Here is an 18824-nt window from a genome sequence, read left to right on the forward strand (position 1 = left end):
CCCCTAGACTGGGAGGCCCAGGTTCAAGAACCACCAGCTCCAGAGGTGATTGTGTAATAACATCTCTGAACGGGTTGATTCGAATGCAAATTAATAAACAGAATAAATAAAAATACTGTCTCCCTCCCCCCCCCCCCCCCCCATCTAGGTTCGCTTTGTGGTCGGGGGGTGGAGGGAGTGAGAGTTGTAAATCTTTCTCAGACAGTCCCTGAGCACTGTGCGGATACAGAGACAGACAGTCCCCTCCCCTCCTTTCTGATTCTGTCTGGGGGAGGGCGGCTTTGAGAGCGGCAGCAGGTATTTGGCTGCGTGGAAGAGGGGGTGGGTCTGTTTGTGTGTGTGGACAGACTGTACCACCCGTGCAGAGGACAGTGCGAGGTACCCAGATGTGTCACTGTGTACTGAGGGAGTGTCAGCCCCAGTGTTGCATCCTGACTGAAGGGCTGGAGAGGGCTGCGGTTTCCACACTATCATCAGTGGCTCTCAGCTTCTCTCTCCCTCTCTCTCTCTCTGCGGATCACAGACAAAGGAAATAAATCTGCAACCTGATGATGCGATCTCTATTCCAGAATTGACATCAGGGAAATTGAGCCGGATTTTCGAAAAAATGAGCTGATCTATTGCATTGCACTAGAATCGGGAGGTTTGGAGGCAGTTTTTTTTTGTTTGTTTTGAACGTTTTGGTTTCTCATGCTGCTTGCGCCCATGCTGTGAATTTTCCAATGAGCCTGGACAAAGCTGTCTCTCCTTGTGTAAGTACCCCTTTCTTCTTTGCTCGGTCCTCTCTCTGGGCAACAAAAACAAAATGCACCGCTCTTCAAACCTTCCAGCATCCCAAACTTACCCCTAATGCTGCTTCATGTTGCAACTTTATCTATTTCCCGGATTCCGTTGGAAGAGCCGAGAGGGGATGCATGCCCCTTGAAATATTGATGGAGATTTGCACAGAAGTGCCTCAGTTCCCAGTTTAAAACAGGCACCCTATTGCCTTTACTCTCACACACACTGGCATTCTGCTGCAGAAACGGCGAGGGGTGGGGTTAAATCTGTGCCTGTGTGTCTAAACCTCTCCCTTTGTATGTGCCCGTGTGCTCCTGTATGCGCCTATACTGTTTCCATGAGCAATGCCTGGCATATTAAGTGGAATTGAGGAGCAGGTCGAACTGAGTGAGACAGTTAAAATACCAACAAGAGGTTCACCGAGTGGAAAAAGACGCTTCAGATGTCGCTTATCGACGACTCCAAATAGCTCCATCAGCGAGATTAAAGAGGCGCCGATTATTTTTGGCAATTTTTAAGAGAAAGGCGTAACATTGCCAAGGTGATGTCAGGCAGCAGTGCCACATGGTGTCTCTTCATTTTAACACCTGCTGTTTTCCAAGGGTTTGCTCTAGAAAAGAAGCATTTATATAACGTCTTTCACCACCCCATGAGTCCCTCTTCACTTAATGTACTTCTGAGGATGTTGCTTCTGTGGAATTACAGTAGCAATTTGCACATGTGATTTGGAGATGCCGTCTAATCTAAAAACTCTGTTATCTCACTTTTTAGATTAGAATCAATCTAAACATCATGGCATAGACAGAGAACACAGGGGGCCAACACCTTCAACACATTGTCTAGCTATCACCATTGTTAACAGCTAACCCGAGAATGCAACTTTAAAAAAAAGGTTTTGTGACTTACACATGAAAGAAGTGAAACTATCACTGTATTCTAACAGATGAAAGGCTTAACAATCAATTTTTCAATGTATAATTTCAGTTACATCACATTGTAAATTTTTGCTATAAATTCTATGTTACGATCAAGCCCTCCACTATTACCTGATGAAGGAGCGTCACTCTGAAAGCTAGTGTGCTTCCAATTAAACCTGTTGGACTATAACCTGGTATTGTGCGATTTTTAAATTTGCACATAGTTAGCCCCTACCAACAGGAATGTGACACTGACCAGATCATCACTGAAGGCGGAAACAGAGTTAAAGTGTTTCAAGTCTGGTATGAATTGGAGATGCCGGTGTTGGACTGGGGTGTACAAAGTTAAAAATCACACAACACCAGGTTATAGTCCAACAGTCTTAATTAGAAGCACTATCTTTCAGAGCGCTGCTCCTTCATCAATGGTTGACTGGCATGAGCCTTCTTCAGAAATGAATGGTGTTGGAATATTAAAAACTGAAAGAACTGTGGATGCTGGAAATCAGAAACAAAAAGAGTAATTGCTGGAAAAGCTCAGCAGGTCTGGCAGCATCTATGGAGAGAAATCAAGGTTAATGTTTTGAGCCGAGAGACCCTGCCTGAGGAAAGGTGACTGGACCCGAAACGTTGACTCTGATTTCTCTCCACAGATGCTGCCAGACCTGCTGAGCTTTTCCAGCAATTTCTGTTTTTGATGTTGGAATATCGTTGTACATGCTTTTGACAGAGGCAGAGACCCCGCACAAAAGGCAAAGGCCTTGTTACTGACAATGAAAGAGAAAAAGAGATGTAAAATAGGTATAAACTGAAGTGTGAAAGGGAGAGAATTGATCCGCTCTACTCAGTGCAAAGGTACAAACAGGGCAAGGTTTGCATGGTAGAGAGAAGAAAAATGGAGAAAAGACGTAATGCAGTCTGTTTCTGAATTAATGGGATTCAATATTGTGACCTTGAGGCTGTAAAGTGGAAAATGAGGTGATGTTCCTCTAGGTTATGTTGCACTTTAATGTTTCTCTCTCCACAGGTGCTGCCAGACCTGCCGAGCTTTCCCAGCGTTCTGTGTTTGTTTCCAATTTCCAGCATCCACAGTATTGAGCCGCTCATCACTTGTTGCGGTTTGGTTGTGGGAATAGATATTAGACACAAGCTGGGGATTGGTCCCCTGCAATTCTCCAAAGCAGCTCCAGAGACGTTTTCATCTTAGAAAGAAGAGAGGCTTCTATTCAATGTCTCACTTAAAAGATAATAGAATAGATACAGAATCATAGAATGATAGAGTGAAGAAGAGACCCTTCACTCCATCAAATCTGTACTGCCAAAAATGTACTAATACACCCAGCCCATTTTCCGTATTAGGTCCGTAACCTTGAATGTTCAAGTGCTCATTTAAATACTTTTTAAAGATTATGAGATTTCCTGCTTCAACTATCCTCCCAGGTAATGCATTCCAAACCCTCTGTGTAAAAAAGATTTTTCTCAAATCCCCTCTAAACCTCCTGCATTTCACTTTAAAACTATGGTCCCTCATCACTGACACAAAGACAGAAATAGCTGGAAAAACTCAGCAGGTGTGGTAGTTTCTGTGGAGAGAAGTCAGAGTTATCCAGTGACCCTTCTTCAGAACTTGTTGTTGACCCTTTAACTAAAGGGAACAGCTGCTTCCTATTCAGCCTGTCCATGCCCTTCATAATCTTATACACCTCTATCACGTGCTTCCTCAACCTTTTGTGCTCCAAAGAAAATAACTGAAGGTAACACAGCACATCAGATGTGTGTCAGGCTCAGTTGTTCCATTTAAGTGGGGCTTGAACCCATTATTGTCTGATTCAAAGGCATAAGTACTCCAATCGAGCATGGTAGGCACCTCAACTGTGAGCGCAAAGGAAACGGGTCATGATTTTAATTTCATTACAATAACCTTAAAGCATAATGCTTCAGATTAAACTGAATATTGTTCACACAACCAGGATATCAGCCCAGACGCACAAACACAGGAAACACCTGCCCAAGACTGACAAAAGCAACTGACTTCACTTCCTAGTAGTAAAATGTATCAAGTGTGGTATCGTTACTTTAGAACATGCCTTCAAACTTTTGTTCAAATTTCAAAGTTGCTCCTCTCCCCCCACCCCATCATTGAAGACATTGCGCCAAATGGATCTTGTCAATGCAATGTTCACATCAGTTCTTAATACAAAGGCAAGAAAGAAATCACTGGAGATTTATATATGGATTTACTTTGTGTCTGTGCTACAGGATATGAGCAATTGAAATGCAAGCCAAATATGCAGTTTAAAAGGTTGTTGATATTTGGGCACAAGTGTTAAACTTACAGAAGCACAAAAGATCCACATCATATTGAATTTTTACTATCACAATGGACCCCTTCACCTGGAATAATAGCCTCTCCTCCTAAAGTTACAGATCAATTTGCATATTTCCTACAAATGCATCAGCACAGAAGCTCTGTTCAAATTAGGACTAGATTTGCAGCTATAGCAGGAAATAATGTAATTTTCCGGGTGTTTTTATACACCCCAACTCTTGTCTTGGGCACATTTGTGCCAGTGAGAGTCATTCTCTGCACCTGATAATGTTCATGAATCCAAAATTAAATGTACCAACATTCTGAACCCCTTAATGGACAAAATCAGGAGATTGTAACCTAATCAATCCCCATTTCTTTAACATTTTCCAAGCATGTGTTCAGTATTTAATAATTAATCCTAAACTGGGAGCTGGAGTTTGTCAAGCTCAGCAAGTCGGCAAGAACGTTTCACAGCAGCCCAGGGGTTCTGAAGGTTTTTTTTTATAGCATTTCCTCTCATTAACCTTCAAGAAAAGAGTTCTTTTCTGTGAGGGAAAATTAATCGAGGAATGCTCAAATTGCAAGCAGGGAGTAGTTTAATTAATGACAGGTAATTGCAAGGCACAAACTGCTGTTCGGACTGCCAAAAAGAGCCTACTCAGTGAATAAGCTTTAAATGGTGTCTGAGTGATTGATGGAATCCCTACAATGTGGATGCTGGCCATTCAGCCCATTGAATTGATACCAACCCTCTGAAGAGTGTCTCACACAGAGCAACCCTCCCTGTAAGCCCTGCATTTCCCATGACCAATCCACCTAACCCGCACATCTTTGGACTGTGGGAGGAAACCCACACAGACATGGGGAGAATATGCAAACTCCATGCAGTTGCCCAAGGCTGGAATCGAACCTGGGTCCCTGCTGCTGTGAGGCCACAGTGCTAACCACTGAACTATACAATTGGCACCTATGGAAATTGAAAATGGTTTTTGATTTAATTATGCAGGTGATATGGGCATTGTTGGCTAGTTCAGCATTTATTACCCGTCACTGATTGTCTTTGAGAAAGCGATGATGACCTGCTTTCTTGAACTGTTGCAGTCCACTTGGTGCAGGCAAACGCACAGTGCTGATAGAGAGGGACCTTTAGGTCACAGTGACGGCATGTGATTTTGTTCCAAGCAGCTTGGGGGAAAACATACAGGTGGTGATGTCTCCATATACCTTCCTAGGCGTGGTAGAGAATCGCAGGCTTGGGAAGTGATGTCAAAGGAGTCACGGTGGGTTGCTGCAGAGCACAGTTTAGATGGTACACACTGTGTACACACAATGTCCGTCGATGGTGAAGGAAGTGTGCTAAGTATGCAGGTTCCGCAGGCAGTGAAGAAAACAAATGGTTTGTTGACCTTCATAGTGAGAGGATTTGAGTACAGGAGCAGGGATATTTTGCTGCAATTGTACATGGCCTTGGTGAGACCACACTTAGAGTATTATGACTAGTTTTTTGTCTCCTTATCTAAAGAAGGATGTTCTGGCAAGAGAGGGAGTTTGCCACATTGATTCTTGGGATGGCAGGACTGCATATGACAAGAGATAGTTAGGACTGTATTCACTGGAGTTTAGAAGAATTAGAGGATCTCATGGAAACCTGTAAAATTCCAACAGGGTTTAACATTAGAAGGGCGATGGAACTTTGACCCCTATTTCAATGAGGTTTGAGTACGGGAGTAGGGAAGTCTACAGTACAAGGTGTGGGGAGACCACTTCTGGACTACTGTGAGCAGTTTTGGTCCCTGTATTTAAGGAAAGATATAATTTCATTGGATGCCTTTCAGAGAAGGTCCACTAAGATGGATGATCCTCGTTATGGAGGGATTATCTTATGAGCAAAAATTAAACAGGTTGGGATTCCAGAAGAATGAGAGGCAAACTCATTGAAACAGATAGGATTCTTAAGAGGCTTGACAGGGTAAATGTTGAGAGGAGGTCTCCCTTCTGGGAGAAGGTAGGACCAGAGGGCAGAGTCCTGAATAAAAAGGCACTTATTTAACATTGAGTTGAGGAGGAATTTCTTCTATCAGAGAGTTGTGAGTTTTTGAAACTCCTTGTCACAGGGAGCGGTAGGAGCAGCATCCTTGTGTATATTTAAGACTGAGATAGTTAGATTCTTGAACAGTCAGGGAATCGTGGGTTATGGGGAAAGGGCAAGAAAGTGGACATGAGGAATATCAGATCAGCCATGACCCTCTTGAATGGTGGAGCAGGTTCGAGGGGCTGAATGGCCTACTCCTGTTCTTTTTTTTATGATCTTATCGTCTTAAACAGGGTAAACGCAGGAAGGATGTTTCTGTTGACCAGGGAATCCAGAACCAGAGGTCACATTTTAAGGATACAGTTTTTTGTACTGAAGTGATGAGAAATATCTTCGCCCAGAGTGTGGTGAGATTATGGAGTTCTCTGCTGCAGAAAACAGTTGAGGCCGAAACATTGAATGTTTTCAGGAAGAAGCTACCTATAGTCCTTTGGGTTTGGGGGGAATAAAAAAACATGGGCAAAGGAATAAGGTATTGATTTGGATATTGAATGGTGGTGCAGGATCGAAGGGCAGATTAACTTACTCCTGCTTCTATTTGCCATGCTTCTAAGAAAGTTGAAGGTGGTGGATGGGGTGCCAGTCAAGCAGGTTCCTTTGTTCTCAATCATTTCCAACTTCTCAAGTGTTGGAGTTGCACCCATCCAGGCAAGTGGGGAGTATTCCACCAATTTCCTGACTTGTGCATTGGTGGCCAGGCTTTGGGGAGTTAGGTGGAGAGTTACTTATCATAATTATCACATGTCCAATATCAATTGCAGTCCAGGGTAAGTACAGATGAGACTGAGAATTTTAAAGTATCATCCTCACTGACACTAAATTTGTGATATGTGTCTTTGAATGGAAAATAGAACGAGATTTAGCTTGTTGAGCCTGTTAAACTGGCCAATCATGACGAGCCTGTGACTCGCTTCATATGCTTTCTGTTCTACATATCTCTTTGCATAGCAAAACTCTAACAATGCCAGGCTTAAAAAGTTCTAGTTGATCTCGTAACCATTGCTGCTTCACAAGCAAGTTCCAAATTTCTACCCCCTTTGTAGAAGTGTTTTCTCATTTCACTCCTGAAAGTTGGTCTCAGATACTTAGGCTACATCATGTCCCACACTCCTCAAGGATTTGGAAATAATTTCTTACGATCAACCTTGTCTGTTCCCCTTAATATCTTGATCTTTTACTCCTCTAAAGTTAAGATAATGCTTCGTGCAGCTTCTGTCTGTGTGTTAACACTTTTAGTCTGGGTTTCATTCTGATAAAAGTGATGCTGCATTCCTTCTTAATCCAAAACATCCTTCCACTTGATGCCCACTAGTACACATGGTAATTTTAATCGCATTTATACAACTCTTGAGGAAACTTTAAAACGCTTCCTTGATTGTTGGATCTTAATATGCCTAATGAATGATGCAAAGGTAAAAATGACTAAAATATCATTTTCCCATTTATCCCATCAGACCTGCTCCAGTTCCATTAGCTAGTGCCAATCTCCTGCCCTTCTCCCTGTGAACCATTTCTATTCTAATATCATAGAGTGTCCCCCTTAAGTGCATCAATTGAACCTGCCCTCCACCACATTTTAGATCAAGCATTGAACCAAGGCCCCATTTGTCTCCTCATGTTGACGTAAAAGATCATACAAAGTTATTTAAAGAGCAGGGCAAATCTCCTTAACATATATTATTTTTTTAAAATACAGAGTTGCTTCTCAGTGTGTGGGAGCTTGCTGTGCCACTTTTCCTGAATTGTAAATATACTTCAGTAGTACATTATAGAATCCCTACCATGTGGTAGCAAGCATCAGCCCATCACGCCCACAGAGACCCTCTGAACAAGATTCATTCCATCCAGACCCACCCTATATTTCCCATGGCTAATCCACTCAGCCTATGGGCAACTTAGTGTGGCCAATTCACCCAACCTGCACATCTTTAGACTATTGGAGGAAATACCACACAGACACGGGGAGGGTGTGCAAACAGACATCTGCCTAAGGCTGGAATTGAACTCAGATGCCTGGTGCTGTGAAGCAGCAGTGCTAAATACTGAGCCATCATGCTAACCCAAATTTGTTTTGCCTAATTTTCTACTTTTGTGTGCATTCTAATAAATTTATTTCATTCTCTTTTCATGATTTTCATGATTTTATTTTTGCTTTCTTAAACAGTTGAAAAGGTATTAAGTGAACAAAAAAATGTAGGAAGTTTCCATTTTACTATTTCAATTTCATTTTATTTCTCTTGACTTCAGTCAAGTTTGACACATGGTATGTTGCTGGACATGACAAAGATTCATACCCAGGGACCTGTTCTCTGCAAAGAAAAGGATTGCGTTCAAATCTTGTGCCAGTTTTGTATTTCCTGGGATCCCAAGGGGCCTATAATTTCCTATTGTTTTCTCCAAGGCAATGCCTCAGCCAATCAGAAACTATTTGCCAACCAATCAGAATTCCGTTTTCTCAAATGGTACAAATTGTTGTGCTGATTTGAAACTGGGCAGTCTTGCTTTTGTCCTGTTGAGTGCAAAGCAAAAGAACTTTGCTATTATGTCTGTCTTTTTAGCAGTGCTCAAATTCTGCACTGCCAGTAGCCCTAACATGCTCTGAAATGCCTGTGGTTATAGAAAATGAAGATAGGAGCAGGAGGAGGCCATTTGGCCCTTCGAGCCTGCCCCGTCACTCATCACGATCATGGCTGATTGTCCAACTCAATAGCCTAATCATGCTTTCTCCCTGTAACCTTTGATCCCAATTGAAAATGAATTTGTTCATTGGAAATGAATTCCCTTTATCTAACATATCCATTTCCTTAAGATATCAAAGTTTTGAAGGATTTTATTGGGTAAAAAATATTTCCACTAACAAGGGAGTCTGTAACCAGAGGAGACAGACTTAAGATACTGAGAAAACAAACAAGATGGAAATGAGGAGCTATTTATTTATGTAGCAAATTGATCAGGAATGTACTGCTTAAAAGGGCAGTGGGAAGAGAATCAATAACTTTCTAAAGAGAATTGTATAAATGCTAAAAATAAAACTAAAATTGCAGGAGTGTGGGAAACTTGCTGGAGATTGGGACAAGCAGAGAAGAGGGAGGGCTTGATTGGGTAGATGCAGGAAGGCTGTGGAATATAGAACCAGAGGATATGGTCTCAGAATACGGCACAGGTCATGTAGGACTGAGATGAAGAGGCACTTCTTCATGCGGAGTGATGAATCTTTGGAATTCACCATGAAATAACCTAGAGGTGCAGGCATTGAGTATGTTCAAGACAGGTTTTTAGATTTTTACAGATTAAAACAATCAAATGACACAGGGATGTTTGGGGTGCGGAAAGGCTTTGAAATGGAAGAACAGCCAAGTTGAATGGTGGAGCAGGTTCCAGTGTCTAAATGAACTATGTCTTCTGCTATTTCCTACATGCCTGCATTTCAAAGCAGAATACAGCAGAGCAAGTTATTTTGTAGTCATCATCATTACATTATAGGCGAATGTGGCAGTCAATCTATGTATGCCAAGATCTCACTGACATTAAAGCTTTTGGTGATGTTGATTGAGAAATGGGTATATGAATAGGAAGGGTTTGGAGGGATATGGGCCGGGTGCTGGCAGGTGGGATTAGATTAGGTTGGGATATCTGGTCGGCATGGACAGGTTGGATGAAAGAATCTGTTTCCATGCTCTACATCTCTATAACTCTATTGGACGAGACAATGAGTTAATCCAAATGGTGCGACGGGATGTTGCGCTGCCAAGTTTGACCTCAGTTTACTGCCTGATCCCATGGACAGAACACTCATTGACCCTGAGTTTAGTCGTAAGTAGATTTCTGCCATGCCTTATGATTTGGAGTGTACTATTTCTAAGTTAGAGGACACCTAACTTCACCTTACAAAGGACAATAACGCTTCAAAAGCTTGTGATTTCAAGTAAACCTGTTGGACTATAACCTGGTCTCGTGTGACTTGTGACTTTGTCCACCCCAGTCTGACACTGGCACCTCCATATCAGTACCATTTCTAAGGCTGAGGACTGAGTTAATTTTATTTTTAAATCTCACTGCAAGAGATATGTGCGGCATTATTAAGAATTGTGCTGTTACTGAAAATGGAGCTGAGTCACAGCATGAGAGTGAGTCATTTTCCTTCAGTCGGGCATATTCCTTTAAAAAGGTTTTATTTTGACATTTGCATCTCAGCAAGACAGTTTTGAGCTTGCTACTAGGTGAAAAGTGACAGTATAACTTGACCATTGGAGTCCACCTTGCCTCTTGAGTTAGCTTAGCGTATCAGGAGGGGGTCTGTTAAGTTTCACGCTCACTGTAATGGGAATCTGTTGAAAGGTGAAGCTGCATTTCAAAAGTGCCCAGAATTCCCGTGAATCCTTTGTTGGCTTTTGATACTTTAAATGAAAAGAAACTGGCACTCAAAGGGAGCTGTTGGGGATGGGAAAACTGGGGAATGTGCCACAATAGAGATGCGCTATGCTATGGTGTAATGTTCTTGAAGCTGGTTTATGGTACAACACGGTATTCAGGATGGCATGGTGGCTCCGTGGTGAGCATTGCTGCCTCACAGCACCAGGGACCCAGGTTCGATTCCTGCCTTGGGTGACTGTTTGTGTGGAATTTGCACATTCTGCTCGTATCTGTGTGGGTTTCCTCCGGGTGGTCAGGTTTCCTCCCACAATCCAAAGATGGGCAGGTTAGGTGAATTGGCCACTCTAAATTGCCAATAGTGTTAGGTGCATTAGACAGGGGTAAATATGGTAGGGGAATGGGTCTGGGTAAGTTACTGTTCAGAGGGTCAGTGTGGACCTGTTGGGCCAAATGACCTGTTTCCATACTGCAGGGAGTCTAATCTAATCTAAGCTCAGGCAACACACACTTGTAAACCATCCATGGTTCGGCCCTTGTCATTGTAAACCTCCCCACCCATAACCTGGGATTGACAAATCAGACACCAGCATTGCATTGGAGTATTATAGAGCTGCCTGGCCAAACTGTCAGATTACTGCATCTATGGTAGAGGATTGACTTGATTCCAATCTCCTATCTTTGGCCATGTCCCCTTCGTGGTGACTCACTGGAGGTCACCTCCCTTTCATCTTCACAATGTTTCTAAACAACTTGAGTGATTCTTAAGGGCCACCAGAAAGTCGTCCCAGTGGGCGGCACGGTGGCACAGTGGTTAGCACTGCTGCCTCACAGCGCCAGAGACCCGGGTTCATTTCCCGCCTCAGGCGACTGTCTGTGTGGAGTTTGCACGTTCTCCCCGTGTTTGCGTGGGTTTCCTCCGGGTGCTCCGGTTTCCTCCCACAGTCCAAAGATGTGCAGGGTCAGGTGAATTGGCCATGCTAAATTGCCCGTAGTGTTAGGTAAGGGGTAAATGTAGGGGTATGGGTGGGTTTCGCTTCGGCGGGTCGGTGTGGACTTGTTGGGCCGAAGGGCCTGTTTCCACACTGTAATGTAATCTAATAATCTAATCTAAACTACATGAGCAGAGGCTGATAGCTAAGTTCAGTACCCATAGGGAGGGCCTCAACCGGGACCTTGGGTTCATGTCACATTACAGGTGATCACCATTGCACTACACACACACACACAGATATTCCTACACACACACACACAAACTCTCACATGCACACGGACACAGATACACACAGACGCGCACACAGACACCCACACACACCTTATAGACACACAGACTCCCACACATGCACCCCCTCACAGACTTAAGACACTCTGCACTCACTACACACACACTTTCTCACACTCACAACCCCCACCCCAGACAGACACACACACAGACAGACAATGACCCACATGCACACATATATATTGTGTGTGGTGAATTTTTTTGGTACAAAGTTACATTGCACTTTGCTCAAAAACCACATAGATTCATGTCGAACTCTGAGCTCAAAAACTGCATGAATTTATGTAAAACTCTGAATTTCACTTTTTAGATTGGATAAATCTAAACATCAGGTCATAGACAGAGAACACAGGGGGCTAACACCTTCAACACATTGTCTAGCTATCACCATTGTTAACAGCTAACCTGAGAATGCAACTGCTAAAAAAAGGGTTTTGTGATTTACACATGAAAGAAGTGAAACTATCACTGTATTCTAACAGATGAAAGGCTTAACAGACAATCAGTTCTTCAATGTATAATTTCAGTTACATCACACTGCAAATTTTTGCTATAAATTCTGTGTTACGATCCCTCCACAATCACCTGATGAAGGAGCGTCGCTCCGAAAGCTAGTGTGCTTCCAATTAAACCTGTTGGACTATAACCTGGTGTTGTGGGATTTTTAACTTTGTACATTATAAAAGGTATTTGCTTTGATTTACACAATGACTCAGTGGTTAGCACTGCTGCCTCACAGTGCCAGGGGAACCCCATTTTATTCCAACCTCAGGTGACTGTGTGTGTGGATGTTCAGGTTAGATGGGTTGGCCATGCTAAATTGCCCATTGTGTCCAGAGGTGGGCAGGTTAGGTGGATTAGCCGTGGGAGATGCAGGGTTACAGGGATGGGGTGAGTCTGGGTGGGATGATCTTCGGAGGGTTCATTTGGACTCAGTGAGCTGAATGGCCTACTTCCACATTCTAGGGATTCTATGATTCTATTTATTGTCACATGCATTTTGATACAGAATACAGTGAAAAGTGTTGCATAGTGTCGCCACACTCTGGCGCCATCTTAAAACTCAGAAAAAGAAACCAAAACGTAGAAAGAAAAGACAGACAAATAAAGAAAAAGACAAGGTATGAACCTTTTGCCATGATCATTCCTGTTCATGACCAAATCCCATCAAACAGTAGGACCAAAAGTGAGCAGAAAAGGAAATGGAAATGATTATTGGATCCTGAGCCAGACAGTGAAATAGGAAACTGGATGAAAATACCATTCTTGGCAATAGGTTTGTTGACAGCATGCAACATCACTTACATCTGCCTCTCATCTTGTACTCTGTTCCAACAATCTCCATTCATAAGTTTAGATTAGATTACATTACAGTGTGGAAACAGGCCCTTCGGCCCAACAAGTCCACACCGACCCGCCCAAGCGCAACCCACCCATACCCCAACATTTACCCCTTACCTAACTCCCGGCAATTTAGCATGGCCAATTCACCTGACCTACACATCTTTGGACTGTGGGAGGAAACCGGAGCACCCGGAGGAAACCCACGCAGACACGGGGTGAACGTGCAAACTCCACACAGTCAGTCGCCTGAGGCGGAAATTGAACCCGGGTCTCTGGCGCTGTGAGGCAGCAGTGCTAACCACTGTGCCACCATGCCGCCCACAACTTCAGGTATTTTCAAATCAACCTGTTCCGAAATATAATTACACCGCTCTGGGGCAGGTGGGACTTGAACCCAGGCCTCCCCTTTCAGAAGTAGGGCCACTACCATCGTGACACAACAGTGCCACAAGTAAGGGCTGTCAGTACTCACTCAAATAGTGCCTTTCAGCTGTATATAGAACATTACACAGCAGCTGTGGTCATCTCTTATTGCAGCAGCTACAGAGTATCCTTAAAAATTGATTCAGTGGATCTGGGTGGGTTGTTCTTTGGCGGGTCGGTGTGGATTTGTTGGGCCAAATGGCCTGTTTCCACACTGTAGGAAATCTAATCTAATCTAAAAATTACAGCGCAGTACAGGCCCTTCGGCCCTCGATGTTGCGCCGACCTGAGAAACCAATCTGAACAACACAATTATGTCTTGACAACACAAGTAACATATCATTAATAAGGATTAATAGGCTTTGCAATTCAGGATTTTCGAAGGAACACAGGCTTTGTATTGGAATATTGCATTGATTGTCTAGTTGTCAGGAAATATTCTGTGATGGATGATCCACAGAACCTCTGATCTCATGTCAGGGAAGGGAGCAGGAGTGGGCTGAGATGAACACAAGTAAAAGAATGAATAAAGTTAGGTTGTTCCCTAACTGATCGTGACCAGCCTGTTTTGGAATGCCACAGAATGTCTTGGCCTACGCTTTGTAGCTGGAGAATGAGGATCATTTGAATAAAAGGTTAAGCTTAAATATATTAAAGGGAATGCTGATATTTCCATTCAGTTTTTTGATGAAGCTCTTTGTAGGGCTATAAGATGACTCACCTTTTCACTCCTGACATTGAGCAAGAGGAAATGGAAATCATTTGGGCAACCTGTCCATCTAAAAATCTTCTTTATCTCCTACTTTTATTCCCACAGTGAGAAATGTGTTCGGGCAGGATCAGTTCAACCCCAGTGTAACTTGCAGCACAAAGTTATCCACAATTCTGTACAAAAAAAGTGTTCAACTTCATTCAAAATCCCGAAGTTGTTGAAACAAAAAAGAAATGTTAAAAAATAAACTGGATCCATGTCCTAATGAATTAGTAATCTCTAAGGTACAGAACGCGGAGAGCTTTTTTCTGGTCTGTGTCTGAGGCAAAGATGGTTTCCAAACTGAAAACATGGAGGGCTGCATTTTAAAATGTTTTGGCTAAATCTGAGTTATCTTATGTTTTTTGGAGGGATTTTCAGAGCCAGTCATTCAGCACAGAAAAGTCTGCACCAGTAATGACTACCACTAAAGGCACGCTAATCCCAATTTCCTTGGGAAGTAACAAATGATGTATTCATTTTTTTCCTGCCATATCTTACCAAATTCCCCACATTAACTGTTCTACTCTGTCCCATGACATCCCTCAAGTCAGATTCCACATGCTATTCCCAGAACAACTCGCCGCTCACCATAGATCCCACAGCATCCCTTGACCCTGCACCATCTTCTGCCAATTTGCAGCCGGACAGAGGGTTGGCAATCTGGCATTGCCCCTCACTGAAGCTATGCTGCCCATGGCTTATTGGCTGACACCTGTTGACCAGTACAGTCCTATTCTCTCACTGTCTAAGCACCACGTCACGTGCATTACCTGATCATTACCATTCATCAGATTCCTGATGAAGGGCTTTGGCCCGAAACGTCAATTTTCCTGCTCCTCGGATGCTGCCTGACCTGCTGTGCTTTTTCAGCACTACTCTAATCTTGGCCCCACATGCATTACTTGCCTGTAGCTGCATCCTGTTTACACACTCTCCAAGTCATCATTAACCTATTCCCAAAGCCCATCCTATTCCCAGAGCTTGTCATTGCCCAAGAACATCAAGTACAGGCAAGAAATTGGACAATTCCGAGGATGAGCTGTTATTTACAGATTGCAAAAGCAAATGCAAGCAAAACCAATAAAAGCTGAAGTTTATCCTCACTATACAAATCAGAATTTGGCTTCATGACAAACAATTCTTTTACAGTCAGTTCCCTGCACTACTGAGTATTGGTTCCAGGTATTTGGTTCAATGAATGTGCAGTGTATTTGCTGTGCAGAGCTAGATGTCTCACTATGCCATACACCAAGAGATCCCCTACTTCCGGACTATCTGGAGTCTGGGTAATCCAAGATGGAGGAGAAAGTGAGGACTGCAGATGCTGGAGATCAGAGCTGAAAATGTGTTGCTGGAAAAGCGCAGCAGGTCAGGCAGCATCCAAGGAAAGGGAGAATCGACGTTTCGGGCATAAGCCCTTCTTCAGGAATGAGGAAAGTGTGTCCAGCAGGCTAAGATAAAAGGTAGGGAGGAGGGACTTGGGGGAGGGGCGTTGGAATTGCGATAGGTGAATGGAGGTCAAGGTGAGGGTGATAGGCCGGAGTGGGGTGGGGGCGGAGAGGTCAGGAAGAAGGTTGCAGGTTAGGAAGGCGGAGCTGAGTTTGAGGGATTTGACTGAGACAAGGTGGGGGGAGGGGAAATGAGGAAACTGGAGAAATCTGAGTTCATCCTTTGTGGTTGGAGGGTTCCCAGGCAGAAGATGAGGCGCTCTTCCTCCAACCGTCGTGTTGCCATGGTCTGGCGATGGAGGAGACCAAGGACCTGCATGTACTTGGTGGAGTGGGAGGGGGAGTTAAAGTGTTGGGCTACGGGGTGGTTGGGTTGGTTGGTCCGGGTGTCCCAGAGGTGTTGAAGGGAAAAATTTCTCTCTGTAACAGGCTGCTCCTTTTCTGAGGTATTTTAGGTGTTGGAGGTGACTTCCTTGAATTCCAGGAGCAGCAATTACTGTTTTACATGCTGTTGCGTTGTTTTGGAACTTTGGAGAAAAAGAAAGTCAAAACAACAGCACTTTTAAAAGGGAGAAGAATGGACAAAGGAAGCTCATGGTGAGGTCTGTGCAGGAGAGAGAGAGAGAGAAAGAAACCCACATTGCTAACTTACAGAGTTAGCAGTTACTGCCTTTGCTGTTGAATTCATGTATCGCTGGACATTGGAGTGCATCTAGGAAAATTAAAAACAGTGAAATTCACAATTGACCTTGGAGGAACCTGCTTGGGAGAGGTCACAAGCCAGAAACAGATATGGGAATATTTTAAGTCTGGTCTTACAGTGAGTCTGCTCTTTCTTGATTATATGTTATATTGAGATATGTCTTTTAATTAAACTTCAAAATGTAAGCCATAAGTATTAGGTTAGCCTGGAGCAGTGTTTTGTAGAGGAATAAGACAGTGCTATTTTCTGGGTGGGGGTGGGGGGAACCCAGGGAGATAGTGAGGAAAGAGATCAAGCTGAAACTGGTACAGTTGAGAACAGAAGCAAGTCAAACAGTCAGGGCAGGCAGGGACAAAGCAGAGGACAACATAGTACAGATAAATTAAACTGCATTTATTTCAATGCAAGGGGCCTAACAGGGAAGGCAGATGAACTCAGGGCATGGTTAGGAAGATGGGACTGGGATATCATTAGCAATTGCGGAAACATGGCTCAGGGATGGGCAGGACTGGCAGCTTAATGTTCCAGGATACAATTGCTACAGGAAGGATAGAAAGGGAGGTGAGAGAGTGGTGTTTTTGATAAGGGATAGCATTACAGCTGTGCTGAGGGAAGATATTCCTGGAAATACATTCAGGGAAATTAGTTTGGTTGAACTGAGAAATAAGAAAGGGATGATCACCTTATTGGGATTGTATTATAGACCCCCCAATAGTCAGAGGGAAATTGAGAAACAAATTTGTAAGGAGATCTCAGCTATCTGTAAGAATAATAGAGCAATTATGCTAGGGGATTTTAACTTTCCAAATATAGACTGGGACTGCCATAGTGTTAAGGGTTTAGATGGAGAGGAATTTGTTAAGTGTGTACAAGAAATTTTCTGATTCAATATGTGTGGATGTATCAACTAAAGAAGGTGCAAAACTTGACCTACTCTTGGGAAATAAGGCAGGGAAGGTGACTGAGGTGTCAGTGGGGGAGCACTTTGGGGCCAGCAACCATAATTGTATTAGTTTCAAAATAGTGATGGAAAAGGATAGACCAGATCTAAAAGTTGAAGTTCTAAATTGGAGAAAGGCCAATTTTGACACTATTAGGCAAAAACTTTCAAAAGCTGATTGTGAGCAGATGTTCGCAGGTAAAGGGACGGCTGCAAAATGGGAAGCCTTCAGAAATGAGAAAATGAGAATCCAGAGAAAGTATATTCCTGTTAGAGTGAAAGGGAAGGCTGGTAGGTATAGGGACTGCTGGATGACTAAGAAATTGAGGGTTTGATTAAGAAAAAGAAGGAAGCTTATGTAAGGTATAGACAAGATAGATTGAATGAATCCTGAGAAGATTATAAAGGAAGTAGGAGTATACTTAAGAGGGAAATCAGGAGGGCAAAAAGGGGACATGAGATAGTTTTGGCTAATACAGTTAAGGAGAATCCAAAGGGTTTTTACAAATACATTAAGGACAAGAGTAACTAGGGAGAGAATAAGGCCCCTCAAAGATAAGCAAGGTGGCCTTTGTGTGGAGCTGCAGGAGATGGGCTAGATAGTAAATGAATATTTTGCATCAGTATTCACTGTGGAAAAGGACATGGAAGATATAGAATGTAGGGAAATAGATGGTGACATCTTGAAAATGTCCATATTACAGAGGAGGAAGTGCTGGATGTCTTGAAACACATAAAAGTGGATAAATCCCCAGGACCTGATCAGGTATACCCGAGGACTCTGTGGGAAGCTCGGGAACTGATTGCCGGGCCCCTTGCTGAGATATTTGTATCATCGATAGTCACAGGTGAGGTGCTGGAAGACTGGAGATTGGCTAATGTGGTGCCACTGTTTAAGAAGGGTGGTAAGGACAAGCCAAGGAACTATAGACCGGTGAGCCTGACATCGGTGGTGGGCAGGTTTTTGGAGGGAATCCCGAGGGACAGGATGCACATGTATTTGGAAAGGCAAGGTCTGATTAGGGATAGTCAACATGGTTTTGTGCGTGGGAAATCAGGTCTCACAAACTTGATTGAGTTCTTTGAAGAAGTAACAAAGAAGATTGATGAGGGCAGAGCGATGGACTTCAGTAAGGCGTTTGACAAGGTTCCCCACGGGAGATTGGTTAGCAAGGTTAGATCTCATGGAACACAAGGAGAACTAGCCAATTGGATACAGAACTGGCTCAAAGGTAGAAGACAGAGGGTGTTGGTGCAGGGTTGTTTTTCAGACTGGAGGCCTGTGACCAGTGGAGTGCCACAAGGGTCAGTGCTGGGTCCTCTACTTTTTGTCATTCATATAAATGATTTGGATGTGAGCATAAGAGGTATAGTTAGTAGATGACGCCATAATTGGAGGTGTAGTGAGCAGCGAAGAGGGTTACCTCAGATTACAACAGGATCTGGACCAGATAGGCCA

The 18824-nt window shown here is 43.4% G+C and overlaps 1 protein-coding gene across 4 annotated transcripts in view; it reads left to right on the plus strand.

Annotated features, from left to right (window-relative positions):
• The first annotated feature begins 277 nt into the window (after window positions 1-277).
• The window catches only part of lrrc8c (leucine rich repeat containing 8 VRAC subunit C), a 138334-nt gene continuing 119787 nt past the window's right edge, over window positions 278-18824 (plus strand). For 3 of the 4 annotated variants that reach the window (XR_015758106.1, XR_015758105.1, XM_043698739.2), the window contains exon 1: window positions 278-752. The gene's annotated coding sequence lies outside the window, so the exon portion shown is untranslated. The remainder of the gene's footprint in view (window positions 753-18824) is intronic. The other variant, XM_043698741.2, reaches the window with a different exon arrangement.

This window comes from Chiloscyllium plagiosum, unplaced genomic scaffold (assembly GCF_037043375.1).
Source record: "Chiloscyllium plagiosum isolate Xiang-an unplaced genomic scaffold, Cpla_swu_hap1 HiC_scaffold_9, whole genome shotgun sequence".
In the NCBI taxonomy this organism is placed as follows: Eukaryota; Metazoa; Chordata; class Chondrichthyes; order Orectolobiformes; family Hemiscylliidae; genus Chiloscyllium; species Chiloscyllium plagiosum.